At 41.9% G+C, this 14081-nt stretch overlaps 1 protein-coding gene across 4 annotated transcripts in view; it reads right to left on the bottom strand.

Annotated features, from left to right (window-relative positions):
* The window catches only part of LOC123505683, a 64034-nt gene that overhangs the window by 31662 nt on the left and 18291 nt on the right, over positions 1 to 14081 (bottom strand). Inside the window, exon 1 of one of the 4 annotated variants that reach the window (XM_045257326.1) lies at positions 369 to 798. The exons of 1 other annotated variant lie outside the window; for it this stretch is intronic. The gene's annotated coding sequence lies outside the window, so the exon portion shown is untranslated. 2 more of the 4 variants (XM_045257325.1, XM_045257327.1) reach the window with 2 other exon arrangements.

Here is a 14081-nt window from a genome sequence, read left to right as displayed (position 1 = left end):
ATAAATAAATAAATAAATAAATAAATAATAATAATAATAATAATAATAATAATAATAATAATAATAATGATAATAAAAATAGTTGATATATGTGAACGCCAATTCATTTTATTATGAAGTATACACACCTTTATTCTCCAGCTCGAAAGATTTCCAAGAACAATCACTCTCACTTGTTTCCATGTAAAAAGTATAATACAACATCCTCTGCACGGCAAAATTCCTCGAGGAGTATCAGGTGGCCGGTGGCCGTTCGGTCCAAAGTGTCTCCGATCTCAAAGCGCTCACACAATCTCATCACATAAAAAAAAAGCGATAAATCAATAGGGAAGGTGTAGAGTGCACTAAGCCACCACCACCAACCTTACGGGCGTGAGCTGACAGAGCCGAGCGTAATGCCCTCTAGGTGTAGTCTCAACGAATGAATGGCTGGCCCTCATGAGATTCTTTCCGCCATGGAAATCTACGTTCCATTTCACACCAGATGTAACCAGAACCGTAATCTCGAGTGACTGATAAGCTACGGTTTCTGTGGGCCCGTTCCACCTTCCATTTCGGTCAGTGAAATTATTCATTAATTGTGGACGAAATTCAGTGACACGATGAAGCCATCAGTGGAGGTGGGTGAAGTAAGGGGCGCTGCGTAGTTCATCAAGTGCCGGTCACTCTCCTCCCTCCCTGTGCCCCCGACACCAACAACAACAGTCTCGCAACCTCGCGCCGCTGATGGAAAATTCCCTTATTACCTAGCGAAGCGCCGCCCCTGTGACGTCCCGCTGATTACACTGACACCACCACACCCCCCATCCCCCGTCTCTCTCTCTCTCTCTCTCTCTCTCTCTCTCTCTCATAAACACACACACAGACACACACACACACACACACACACACACACACACACACACACACTACGTGGTGTTGTTAATGTGTGTGTGTGTGTGTGTGTGTGTGTGTGTGTGTGTGTGTGTGTTTACAAGGGAATTCCTTCTCTCACAGTTTTCCCATGACACGTGTCGTAGCGCCAGCACCAGCACCACCACCTTCACCAACATGCGTCTCACTGATGCAAACACGCGATACTGTATTATTATTATTATTATTATTATTATTATTACTATTATTATTATTATTATCATCATGATTTCTCTCTCTCTCTCTCTCTCTCTCTCTCTCATCAAACCGTTACGCACTTCGTGTTCCGTCACAGGGGAGCGATATTTACGGTGGCCGTGGCACTGTGTATCAATGACACACCATACGCTGATCATTAACTATACGCATCACAGCGGTCGGCACTAATCATGAACTCACTTGTACAAGAATGTCCTTCATACACTCATTTACAGGGGAGACCGAGTCATTTCATGCATTGTGTTGCTCAGCGGCAGTCAGCTGAGAGAACCTTACAACGAACATGGAGTCGGTTTGTTTACATATATTATCAATCAGGCGTGACACTGAATTAAATGGAACATGAAACACGAGAGCACCATCACATCACCAGGGCACCAGGGCAGGGTACGTATGCCTGACCATCAATACTATTTATTCCACGCCACGCCGCAGTCAGTAACCTTGGCTTATAAGGAGTTTTGCCGTGACAATCTGACCAGACCCGACTAGTCACAGCCGCCATGCACTTAACATATACTGGTCGTGACCGCTCAAAACCAATTATGCTATTCTTCGTCCAAGCAGCGTGAAACAGCATGCGCGCTAGTAACGACCCTGATACGAAGCCAATAACGAAAAATAGAACAGAAAACGTCTCTCCATTTGACTCGTCATTGGCAATAAGCTCACTTTTAACTGAAAATTTGAAAAAAAAAAAAAAAAAAAATATAGGCTTGGTACAGGTACATGTTTGGTAAGTTTCTACAATTACAAAACACATGTGCAGTTGGTGTTGAATTCAATGGTTAAACCAATAGAAGAGAGGATAGCCCTTCAGTTTCGGATCCAAGTCAGTATAATGAAACTGGATAGATGTGGGGGAGTATGACTGTGAAAGACTGTCAGATCGGCCACCGGAAAGGCACCCACCGCTTCATTTCCATAAGACATCATTGAAGGCAAAAGCAGAGGCTAAAATCTTTCAGTAGCTGCTGTTTAATTTTTGTGCTGTAAACTCTTATGTGATATAAACTCTAATGACACGGGAGCAGTTATACTATCATTAGTAGTAAAAAATTCGAATGCATGCTTCTCTCTCTCTCTCTCTCTCTCTCTCTCTCTCACACACACACACACACACACATCTATCTCAACTTCATTCTGACTCCCCCCCACTGTATCATATATATACCACAGCGAGTCAGACCTCCATTCCCTGCACTACCAAACTCTGGAACACTGCATCATATTTCCTCTGTTCCATTTTCCCATAACTTGAACTCTCAGGATTAAGGGAGATATATCAACACAGATCTCGCTTTCCATTGTGATTTATTTTTTTATTTATCTATTTATTTTTTGCAAACGCTTCCTGGACCAGCGATGAAGGCTTTACTTATCTATTTATTTTCTAGGACAAGACCGGCACACCCGACTGAAGTCCATGCACGCGGACCTTGTTATTCCCTCATCCCCTTCCTGAATGCGAATTGTTTTGAGGGAGACGGTGAGGGAATGACAAGGTCCGCGTGCATGGACTTCGATCGGCTGTTCTGGTCTTGTCCTTAAAATGAATGGATAAATAAATTCTTCATCGCTGCTCCAAAAAAGAACGTTTACAACAAAAGAATATCAAAATGGAAAGCCAAATGAGTCTGGATGTATCTCCCTTAGTCAAGAGGATTCAAGCTTATGAGAGCCTGACATGTTCCAATAGATAAGTTATACATTAATTTTCACAATTTAGTCATATCTGCATCGATAAGTAAGAGAGACACAGAGACAGACAGACAGTCACACACACACACATAGGTAGACAAACAGACACAAATAGGAAAACAAATTGGCACACAAACACACAGACAGAGTAAACACACACGCACACACACCCACACCCACACACCCACACACACACACATACACACACACACACACACACACACACACACACACACACACACACACACACACACACACACACACACACACACACACACACATACATACACACACAGGTTTAGACTGCAACCCACAACAGGTGTTAAAATTAAATCAGTACCCGTTTCAGCTGCTCGCCCGTCACTCACGTAGCGGAGGCGGGGCCGGTACTGGGTGGCGCGCATCATTAGTAAGGCCTTTGTAAGCAGTGTTTTACTAAATAGCTGAAAAAGAATACAATGTTCATGCGACACAATCATCAGTCTCTCTCTCTCTCTCTCTCTCTCTCTCTCTCTCTGGTGTTGTAAGACCTCAAAAGCATCAATTAATCAATCAACTCTCTCTCTCTCTCTCTCTCTCTCTCTCTCTCTCTCTCTCTCTGTCTGCCCGTCTCATATCATCGCTAAATCAGACGTAATCAGGATAAGATACCATGTCTCAACTTTCTATCAAATTGTGTCAGTTATCTTTGGGTTCCCTGTACCGTCAAATGTCAGGTATTTTTTTCTTCGTTTCTTATGGCGAGCCTTTCAGTGTCAAGAGGCAATGATAATGTCGATTATCTTGTATCCGGTTGAGGGTAGTTAGAGTGGCTGTTGCCGGACTGCACACAACGGTATCGTAAGCTATGGAGGAATGTGTGTATTTGTGAATGAACTTATGTGATGCTGTTTGATTTAATGTATAGGGAAGGGAAATAATGTGCAAGGAATATTATTTCTACTGTCATGAAAAAGTACCTCGTGTAGTTTTGGAGAGTATCACAACATGTCTGTCTGTCTGTTTAGGTTCTTGAGATTCTGAATTTTGTCGTACTTCTTTTCCTACTTAACAGATAACTTACTACATCTTTACAAGATATCTTCACATGTAATCAATATCGATTTCATATTTACCAGAAACTTATATTAAAGAAAAATTCATGAGATAAAGTAAGTAGTGAGCCACGGGCCACATGCATGCAGTGCACCACCTCGCCATGAACTCCATGGAATAGTATGACTTTGATAATTAAAGTAATCTTCTCTGAGTCTGACTCCAAGAAGAAACACTGAGTTCACTGTGCGAGGGAATTTACACACTTATCGTAAGATGCCTTCAGAGTCACTGCTCGCCACGGCGGCCATACAAAGCAGTGCCACGGCGGGGATGATAGCAGCAGTAGCAGCAGCGCTAGTGACGGTGGCATTGGTGGAGATAGCAGTAATGGTGGTGTAAGGTGGTGATGGCAGACCATTTGTGAATTTCTATTTTTAACAGAGCATGATGTCTGCTCCTCACACACTATAACGCCGACTAATTCCCGTGAATGAGTGAGCGGGTTTTCAGTGTTATTGCCCGCCATCCTCCAGTGGTCTCTGCTGGCGTTTATCAGTCGCACTTTCTTTTATGTTGTTATTTCTTAACTCCTAAGTAGTGGTTCTTCACCACAATACACAAACTTTCACACATTCGCTGCTGAAGATTGTATGGTAGAGAACTTGTAACATTTTATTCTTGAAATGGTAGTAGTAATGCTTATCAACTCATTACAGTCTCCGCAATGCTCTTCGCATGTTTGATTAATGCATTAAAACCATATGAAATATAGATATGAGGGAGGAAATACTAAACATTGGTATTATGAAAGAACGATCACGTTACGACCTACGTAAACATAAGATACAAAATTAATTCATGTCATGATATCGCATGATAGAAAGGAAACCAATGCTGTTATTTAGAGGACTGAACACATTCGTGACAATAACGTCAAGTTAAATGTAGAAAGTTAAAGAAGAGAAAGAAAACTTATGAGAACATCAGTGACAGGTGTATCTGCTATAGTCTCTCGAGAAACATGAATCATGAATAAATGTTTCAGAAAAATTAGTTAATGCCCGCTTTTCTGTGTGTGTGTGTGTGTGTGTGTGTGTGTGTGTGTGTGTGTGTGTGTGTGTGTGTGTGTGTGTGATCTACCCACACACACGTGGGTAGATCAGTGGCCCGACCAAGGTTTCCCCAATAAAGGATGACCAAAGAAGCGAATTGGTTTATGTTTTCACGGAATCATAAGAATAAAATTTCACACACACACACACACACACACACACACACACACACACACACACACACGACCCGGTAGCTCAGTGGTTAGAGCGCTGGCTTCACAAGCCAGAGGACCGGGGTTCGATTCCCCGGCCGGGTGGAGATATTTGGGTGTGTCTCCTTTCACGTGCAGCCCCTGTTCACCTAGCAGTGAGTAGGTACGGGATGTAAATCGAGGAGTTGTGACCTTGTTGTCCCGGTGTGTGGTGTGTGCCTGGTCTCAGGCCTATCCGAAGATCGGAAATAATGAGTTCTGAGCTCGTTCCGTAGGGTAACGTCTGGCTGTCTCGTCAGAGACTGCAGCAGATCAAACAGTGAATTACACACACACACACACACACACCTAGAGGAAGACAAGCAGAGACAGACAAGACCACAGCACCGGCGCGGCGCCCTTCACCTGCCTAACCCCGCCCCGCCCCTAGCCGCCCCGGCGCCCTCCGCCCTCCACCCTTGTCCCTCCATCCACCCCATGACCTTTTCTTTCAATCGACCTTCATTCAGGCACTCACTTAGGGTGGCGGCGGCGCCGGCGGTGGTGGTGGTGGTGGTGGAGGTAGTTGAAAGTCCTGAATATATACACCCATCTCTCTCTCTCTCTCTCTCTCTCTCTCTCTCTCTCTCTCTCTCTCTCCACCCATGTTGCAAGTTACATAATGCAATAGGTAGGTATTTTTATCAGAGAGAGAGAGAGACAGAGAGAGAGAGAGAGACAGACACACACACACACACAAAAGCAGTACCGGGAAGGAAGAAGCAACACTGTAATAAAGATATAGAGAATGGAATGGAATGGAGAATGGAAAAGAACTTAGCAAGGCCATGAATACGAAAAGAAAAGAGGCTTTAGAGATATAAAAAAAAGAAGAAGAATTAAACAGAAATCACAAACGAGGTAATGATGATAAAGAGGAGACAGTCAGGAGAAGATGGAGTGGTTAGGAGCACCAATAGAACAGCTGACAGAAACAGAAAAAAAAGATGGGGAAAGAAGGGCAGGAAGGAGGTAGAGGGAGAGAATGATGAAAGAAGGATGAAAGAAGGAAGAAATTAAGGAAACCGTAGAGTGAAGGATGGAAAGAAAGAATGAAAGTAAGGAAAAAAAGATGGGAAGGGAAGGGAAGGGAAGGGAAGGGAAGGAGGGAGGGAGGGAGGGAGGGAGTGAGAAAGGAAGGAAGGAAGGAAGGGAAGGGAAGGGAAGGGAAGGGAAGGGAAGAGAAGGGAAGAGAAAGGAAGGGAAGGGAAGGGAAGGGAAGGGAAGGAAGGAAGGGAAGGGAAGGGAAGGGAAGGGAAGGGAAGGGAAGGGAAGGGAAGGGAAGGGAAGGAAAGGAACGAACGAACGAAAGAACGATGGGAATGAGAAGGGAAGAAAATAACACAACGAAAAACGAAAAACAAACGGAATAAGGAGAAAAAATTAAGAAACAACACCAAACAAGAGAGAGAGAGAGAGAGAGAGAGAGAGAGAGAGAGAGAGAGAGAGAGACCAGCGACAAATAACACCACCAAACAAAATCAAAATAAACAAATAAACAACAAAGAGCAGAAGGAAGAGGAAGAGGAATAGGAACAGGAAGAGGAAGAGGAAGAGGAAGAGGAGGAGGAGGGAGAATGGAAAAGTACTGTAAAAGGACTGGGAGTAAGAGGACGAGGAGTACGAGGAAGTAAGGCGATGTGACAGGCAAGACGTAAGGCAAGACGGACAGAAGAGGTAGGTGGCTCTTGACTCTAGAGAAGCGATAGCAAGTGACGGCAAGAGGGAGGCGAGAGAGACACGTATATGCACTAGTATATAAAGTGATGGTTGGGGAGAGAAGGCGAGAGGGGGCGGGGACACATGAGGAACAGTAACAAAACAGTGCAGGTGCTGGTTCCGTTGGGTTGGGTTGGGTTGAGAGAGAGAGAGAGAGAGAGAGAGAGAGAGAGAGAGAGAGAGAGAGAGAGAGAGAGAGAGAGGCGGAGAACAAAAAGAATCAACCACAGCAACAATACTATTATTACAACGACTACGACAAAGACAACGACAACAACAACAACAACAACAACAACAACAACAACAACAACAACAACAACAACTACTACTACTACTACTACTACTACTACTACTACTACTACTACTACTACTACTACTACTACTACTACTACTATAGTACCTTACGTAGAACCTTTAGTGTAAAAGAGAGTGGAGAAAAAGAATATGAGAGAGAGAGAGAGAGAGAGAGAGAGAGAGAGAGAGAGAGAGAGAGAGAGAGAGAGAGCGTAGTATATATGATCAGCGGGAAGGGAAGAAGAGACGCGAGTACAAAGTGTAAGCGATTAGTGTGTTGAATAGGAAAGGTAACACAGGGTATGACGTAAGCAGGAAAAGGACGCACGGTAGGTAGGTGTAGTGAAGGTGCGGAGGCTCAAGAACTGATGCCATAGTGTACAAAAAAAGTTCCAGACAGCAAATGAATTAATAAACATTTAAGTAAAGCAGTATCCGGTATCGAAGTAACTAAGAAACTAGAGTAACTAAATGACTAACAAACTATTTATCTAACTAACTAACTGACAAACCAACTAACAAACTAACCAAAACTACCAATGGACAGTAGAGAAAAAGGGGGTGAAATAAACAGAGAACAATAAAACGAGGAGATGAAACATATTAGTCAACATTTTCCAATTCGACTGACGCACAACATTCACTGGACTTTGTGGCATCAATCCCCGTACTAAGTGTGCAGGTGCTTGGTGAGCCTTGCCAGTGCAGGAGGAGAAAGAAGGAGAGGAGGTGGAGAGAAGGCGAGTCGTAGTTACCAAGTAGTGACAGCAGCATTCCAAAACGTTCTTCCACACCCCCAATCCATCCACCCCCCACCACACACACACACACACACACACACACCCTACAGTCATCCACACGTGAACACAATACAAATTTCAGAATCTCAATCTCTCTCTCTCTCTCTCTCTCTCTCTCTCTCTCTCTCTCGATGTCTCGTCTCTCTCCAACCCCCCATGTCTCTCCTCCTTAGTCCTCCTACTCCTCCTCCACCTACTCCACATTCACTTCCCACCGGCTTTGCGAAACTACTGCTTATCCCATGAAGCCTCTCTCTCTCTCTCTCTCTCTCTCTCTCTCTCTCTCTCTCTCTCTCTCTCTCTCTCTCTCTCTCTCTCTCTCTCTCTCTCTCTCTCTCTCTCTCTCTCTCTCTTACCGTGTCTACTCTCTCTCTCTCTCTCTCTCTCTCTTAACATCATTAGATTACCGTCTCTCTCTCTCTCTCTCTCTCTCTCTCTCTCTAACAAGTTCTGCCTATGAGTCTATATATTTTTTTCTTTCATTTTCTTCTTTTCTTCAATTTTCTGTCTATTTCAATTCTGTTCTACTTATCATTCAATCAAACTTTATTTTTTTGTGCATTTTTCGTTGTTGTTTGTTTCCTAGTTCTAAGTTCTTCTTAACTAACCTAACCTAACCTAACCCAACCCAACTTAACTTAACCTAACCTTAACCTAACCTAATTTAATGTAACCTTTTTCCCTCCACACTTTCTGTTTATGATTATTCTCTAGTTCTCGTCCCATTTATCTACGTAACTATCTTTCCCCAATGCTTTTTGCTTTTCTGTTTTAGTTCCATTTTTTAACCCATGTAGTATTCAGTTTATTTAATCTACCTATTTCCTTTACTCTTTAATGTCTGTCTATGGTCCTCCTAGTTTTAGCTCCATCACCAGTCCTTCTGTCACCTACCTGCCGTTCTTCCCTCCTTTCCCTTTTTCGCCTCCGGCTTCGTTTTTCTATTTTCATTCCCGCCATCAGCCCTTGCAACATTTTCTATTACTTCCTTTCACTTTCTCTCCGTGCAGGCCTCCCACTCTAGTTTCGGCCCCTTCATCAGCGTTTCTGCCGTCTGCCTTTGCTATTTTTCTTCCCTTTTTTCAACCTAAAGTCCTCTATTTTCTGGTTTTACTCCTTAAAGACGCCGTCACACTAACATCTTTTCCGTCTACTCCACTTTCGTCAACTTTTGTCTCTTTCCGTCTGCATCGTCAAACATAAGTGACCGTCAACTTTTGTCGTAAAATAAAAATCCCTTTATAATATTAAGATGCACTAGGTAAATATTGTTATTAGAAAAAATAGCTGAATTTTTTACGTCGTTACATTTAATTGGTGGATATATAACAGCAAAAAGTAACTCATATGATTCGATAGATGCTTATACTTTAAATTAAGAAGGTCTCTGTTTCTATACTCCTTCATCCCAGACACCATTCTAACCCGTTTGTCTCACCTACGACTTACAAAACTAGTAAAAAGGTTCAGAACAGCGACTGCTTCCATGTGCATCAACGGAACTGCACTCGCGGTATGTGTATTGACAGTTACACATTTTTGTTGTAATGTTACTTCGTTGGACAAACGAGGATACTGCTGCAACCAATGGAGCCACACACACACACACACACACACACACACACACACACACACACACAGAGAGAGAGAGAGAGAGAGAGAGAGAGAGAGAGAGAGAGAGAGAGAGAGAGAGAGAGAGAGAGAGAGAGAGAGAGAGAGAGAATGTTTGTTTACTGTGACTGAAGTGCACACGAGCGGCTGTTAGCGGAAAACGTTCTAGTGTGATGGCGCTTCAATTAAGAAGACACGTCACACTAGGAAATTTTTCGTCAACTTTCTGGAAAACCGACAATAGGAGAGAACCCGTACTGTCAAGTTTTCAGTGTTCGCCGGCTGGTTTAGTTCATGAGAGCGTCAGCATGATAGTCATTTCAAAACACTACATTACGATGTATCTATTGGTTTACAGTGCTTTTACTCCTTCCAGTATTTTCCTATTGTTATAATACTATGACATTTCTTTATTGTTACTTAAGTTTATACGACTATCATCATTATACAGAGCAAAATATAGTCACCAGGTGTACCAAATGCTTGCATTTTTTAGAGATTTTAATATACCAAAAAACCTTAACTCACATTTCACGTCACCTCTGCAGAGGTTAATGCTTCACAAGGAAAGTGTAGAGCATTTTTTTGTTCTGGTATCTTTATGAGAAAAAAAAATTGCGGCCGAAAGCGAAACAGTGTTTTTCACCGCCGTGCCCCTTAGCTGTGCCTTGCTCAAGCCTAAACATGGTATGCCTTCAAACTAAAAAAAACTTGTCAGGATGGCCGCTGTCCATTAACTACCATCGTTAGGTCGCTGATACCGAAAACGTCTATGCAGAAGAACGGTTCGATTGGATATAAACAATCTCATTATCAGACTGATTTTCAAGTTACGAAAATAAATTCATGTACGGTGCTTCGTATGTTCATGTTTTTTGTCGTCTATTTCCAACCTAGAAGAAAAAATATATAATACTATGAGTTCTCAATTGAGGAATTAAGTAATTTTATCCGAGGAATAGAGATGGCATAAAACACACACACACACACACACACACACACACACACACACACACACACACACACACACAACGCAGCAGATCGAACAGTGAAACACACACAACGCATGAATACCTAGTATAACGTCTAATTACAGGCCTGTCAACTTAACTTCAATTGTGGTTAAATTAATGGAATCAATAATAGCAAAGAACATTAGGGAACACCTAGACAAACACGGCTTGATAAATGAATCACATGGATTTACGAAGGGGAAGTCGTGTCTTACCAACTTGTTGAGCTTTTATAGTAAGGTTTATGAGGCGGCAGATAAGGGTGATAGTTATGACATTCTATACTTAGATTTCAGTAAAGCCTTTGACAAGGTACCTCACCAAAGGCTTTTAAAAAAAGTTAAAGAACAGCTATAAAGGGTAGAATATTAGGCTGGATTCAAGCGTGGTTAGACGACAGGCGACAAAGGGTAGTAATTAATAGATCTAATTCCGAGTGGGGAGAAGTAGTTAGTGGGGTGCCACAGGGCTCAGTTTTAGGGCCATTATTACTTCTAATATATATCAACGACTTGCATAGTGGAATTAATAGCGACATCAGTAAATTTGCGGACGACACAAAGAAAGGTAGATTAATCAGGTCCGATTCGGATGCCAAGGCTTTGCAGGCTGACTTGGATAGGATGAAAGAATGGACAGATAAATGGCAAATGCAGTTCAATATTAACAAGTGCAGGGTACTGAGCGTAGGTAGAGATAATCCAAGCAATAGGTACACGATAGATAACGTGGCACTAGGAAGTTCCAAGTATGAGAAAGATTTAGGAGTCATAGTTAGCTCTGATCTCGGTACAAGGAAGCAATGTATTGAGGCCAGGAATAAAGCGAATAGAGTATTGGGATTCATTTGTAGAAGTGTTAAAAGTAGGAGTCCTGAAGTAATACTAAAATTATACTTGGCGCTGGTCAGGCCACATCTTGACTATGCGGTACAATTCTGGTCCCCACATTTTAAGAAGGACATAGCTCTGTTGGAGTCGGTGCAAAGGAGGATGACTAAAAAGATACAGGGAATGAGGAATATTCCCTATGAAGAGAAACTGAAAAAACTCAATCTGTATTCCTTAGAGACGTAGGTTAAGAGGACACCTGAAAGAAGTATTTAAGTGGTATAAGGGTTTTAACAGAGGGGACATGAATGTAGTTCTTAGGATCAGTAGCTGGGACAGAACCAGAAATAATGGGCTTAAACTTGAAAAATTCAGGTTTAGGAAAGAAATGGGAAGACTCTGGTTTTCAGAGTAGTTGATGAGTGGAACGGTCTCAGTGGTCATGTAGTCAGGGCTGAGTCAATAGGGAGCTTTAAAAGAAGGTTAGATAAGTTCAGAGATAGGGATGATAGATGGAATTAGGTAACTTAAACACACAGGGACTGCCTTGTATAGGACTGGCGGCCTCTTGCAGCTTCCCACTTTTCTTATGTTCTTATGTATAAACTTAATTATATTATTAAAGCGTTTGTGTCGTAAATACGTGGTTAGAAATACTTAGCTTTTTCTAATATCTCGGCATGTGATAGCAGAATATCCAAAAATATACGATACAGTACAGTAGACCAACTTATCTGTGAAATACTACGATATCTGGTGAATGTGGCAATCGAACCAGGAGTTTGGGTCCTCTCCTATTTCTTGAGCATGCGCCGTCACACACACAATGGTTCGTCTGCATTTTCGTTAACAGTGAACATAACTGCTGCTCTATTAAAAGTTTTGTAAATGAGCCAAAGGTGCTAGAATGGTATCCAGTGTGTGTAAGTAGAGAAACAGACTTTCCAAGAGCGTAAGTATCAATCGAGTCATGCCAGCCAATATTTGCTGTTACATATATATATATATATATATATATATATATATATATATATATATATATATATATATATATATATATATATATTATAAATGTAACGACATGTAAAGCTAAGATAAATCATATTTTCCTTTCTTTTCCCTAAAAAATAACAAGGTTTTAATTACCATATCATGACATTTTTCATTTAATTACAAAAGTTCACGATAGTCCTCCTCTGCTGACGGAAAAAGACGACAGCATGAAGTAAAAGTTGACGGAACCCAGAGTATACAAATATAAAAAAAAAAAAAAAAAAAAAAAAAAAAAAAAAAAGTGGGTGGTGGGGGAAGGCGGAAAGTGAGTTAGTGTGACAGCGTCTTTCATCAGCTCCCTCGACCTATACTGTCATCTCTTTCCTATCTCCACCTACACGTCTTTCTTACCTAGAGTTGTCCCATCTGAGCCTCTGTGGCACTCACCTACCTAAGGAAGTACACCTAAACTCACACCCCGGAATCCCTCACCCACTTCTCCCATAGTCCCCTTTAGGTTTCCCTTCTTGTTCCTCAACCTCACCAATATGGCTTCCCTACAGTCATAATTCTCTCTCTCTCTCTCTCTCTCTCTCTCTCTCTGTCACAGTATTACCTTAAAGCTTATAATCCTTTATTGCACCTCTACCGCGCCTCTTTACCCGATGTCTTCTATAGATATAATATCACTCAAGGCAACAGGGTGAATTATTCATATTGTCAAACGTTTCAATGTCAGCTTGACGTCATATTCCGTATACATACTAGCTTGAACTGAATAAAACATTAAGATACAGAATAAAGAGTGACAGGTCTTTCTTCCTTAAACAATATAAGAAGGGAAGATAAAGGGATGATAATTGATCACTTCCAACTGATTTTTTCCCCGATTCAGTCCAGTTATATATATGCCTTCTGCTTCACTCGACACCCAGCTCAACCTTCCTTCACCCACACAGTAGCAGACTATATATACCGGGCTGAGGGTTTCTGGTCTCTTGATAGTAACCACATACTGTTTTCTCAGTCTCAACTAATCTTAACGAACCTGGAGGAAGTAATTTGGTCATGCAGTGGCGTTTTCATTATTCCTAGTGGGGAAAGGATAACATGATGTGTCCTCAAACTTAACACACTCAATACTGGGACACATTTTTACCTTGAGATCTGTGTACGATTAGACCATTTCATTGAAATTAGGAAGGATCTATGGAGGTGAAAAGATTAATGGTCACAGTTTTCACCATTTCAATCTCCCTCATATAAGTTTTTGAAGCTGCATGAAATCACAAAATAGTAAGCAGAATGAATATGCAAACGCGTCATGGTGAAGAAAGCGGACATTCCCAAGGCTGGTGCGTAACACTCAGCAAGCCAGGAGAACAATCCTAGCAGCGCGTTGAAGGTGAGGAAGACTACACAACAATTCCTGGAGTAGAATGCAGACGGAAATTCCAACCCTCATCTAGATTCTAAAAAGTGTGTGTGTGTGTGTGTGTGTGTGTGTGTGTGTGTGTGTGTGTGTGTGTGTGTGTTTATCTGTTAACATTTGCACATGATCAATTCAAGCTCTTAATGATCTGTCTTTCAACATCAAGTGAAGACTTCTTTTGAAACACATGTACATCTAATCTGCACTCAATGTTTG

Source organism: Portunus trituberculatus, chromosome 18 (assembly GCF_017591435.1).
Source record: "Portunus trituberculatus isolate SZX2019 chromosome 18, ASM1759143v1, whole genome shotgun sequence".
Lineage (NCBI taxonomy): Eukaryota > Metazoa > Arthropoda > Malacostraca > Decapoda > Portunidae > Portunus > Portunus trituberculatus.
Note: the sequence above shows the minus strand (reverse complement) of the source record. Positions and strands in the feature narration are given on the sequence as shown.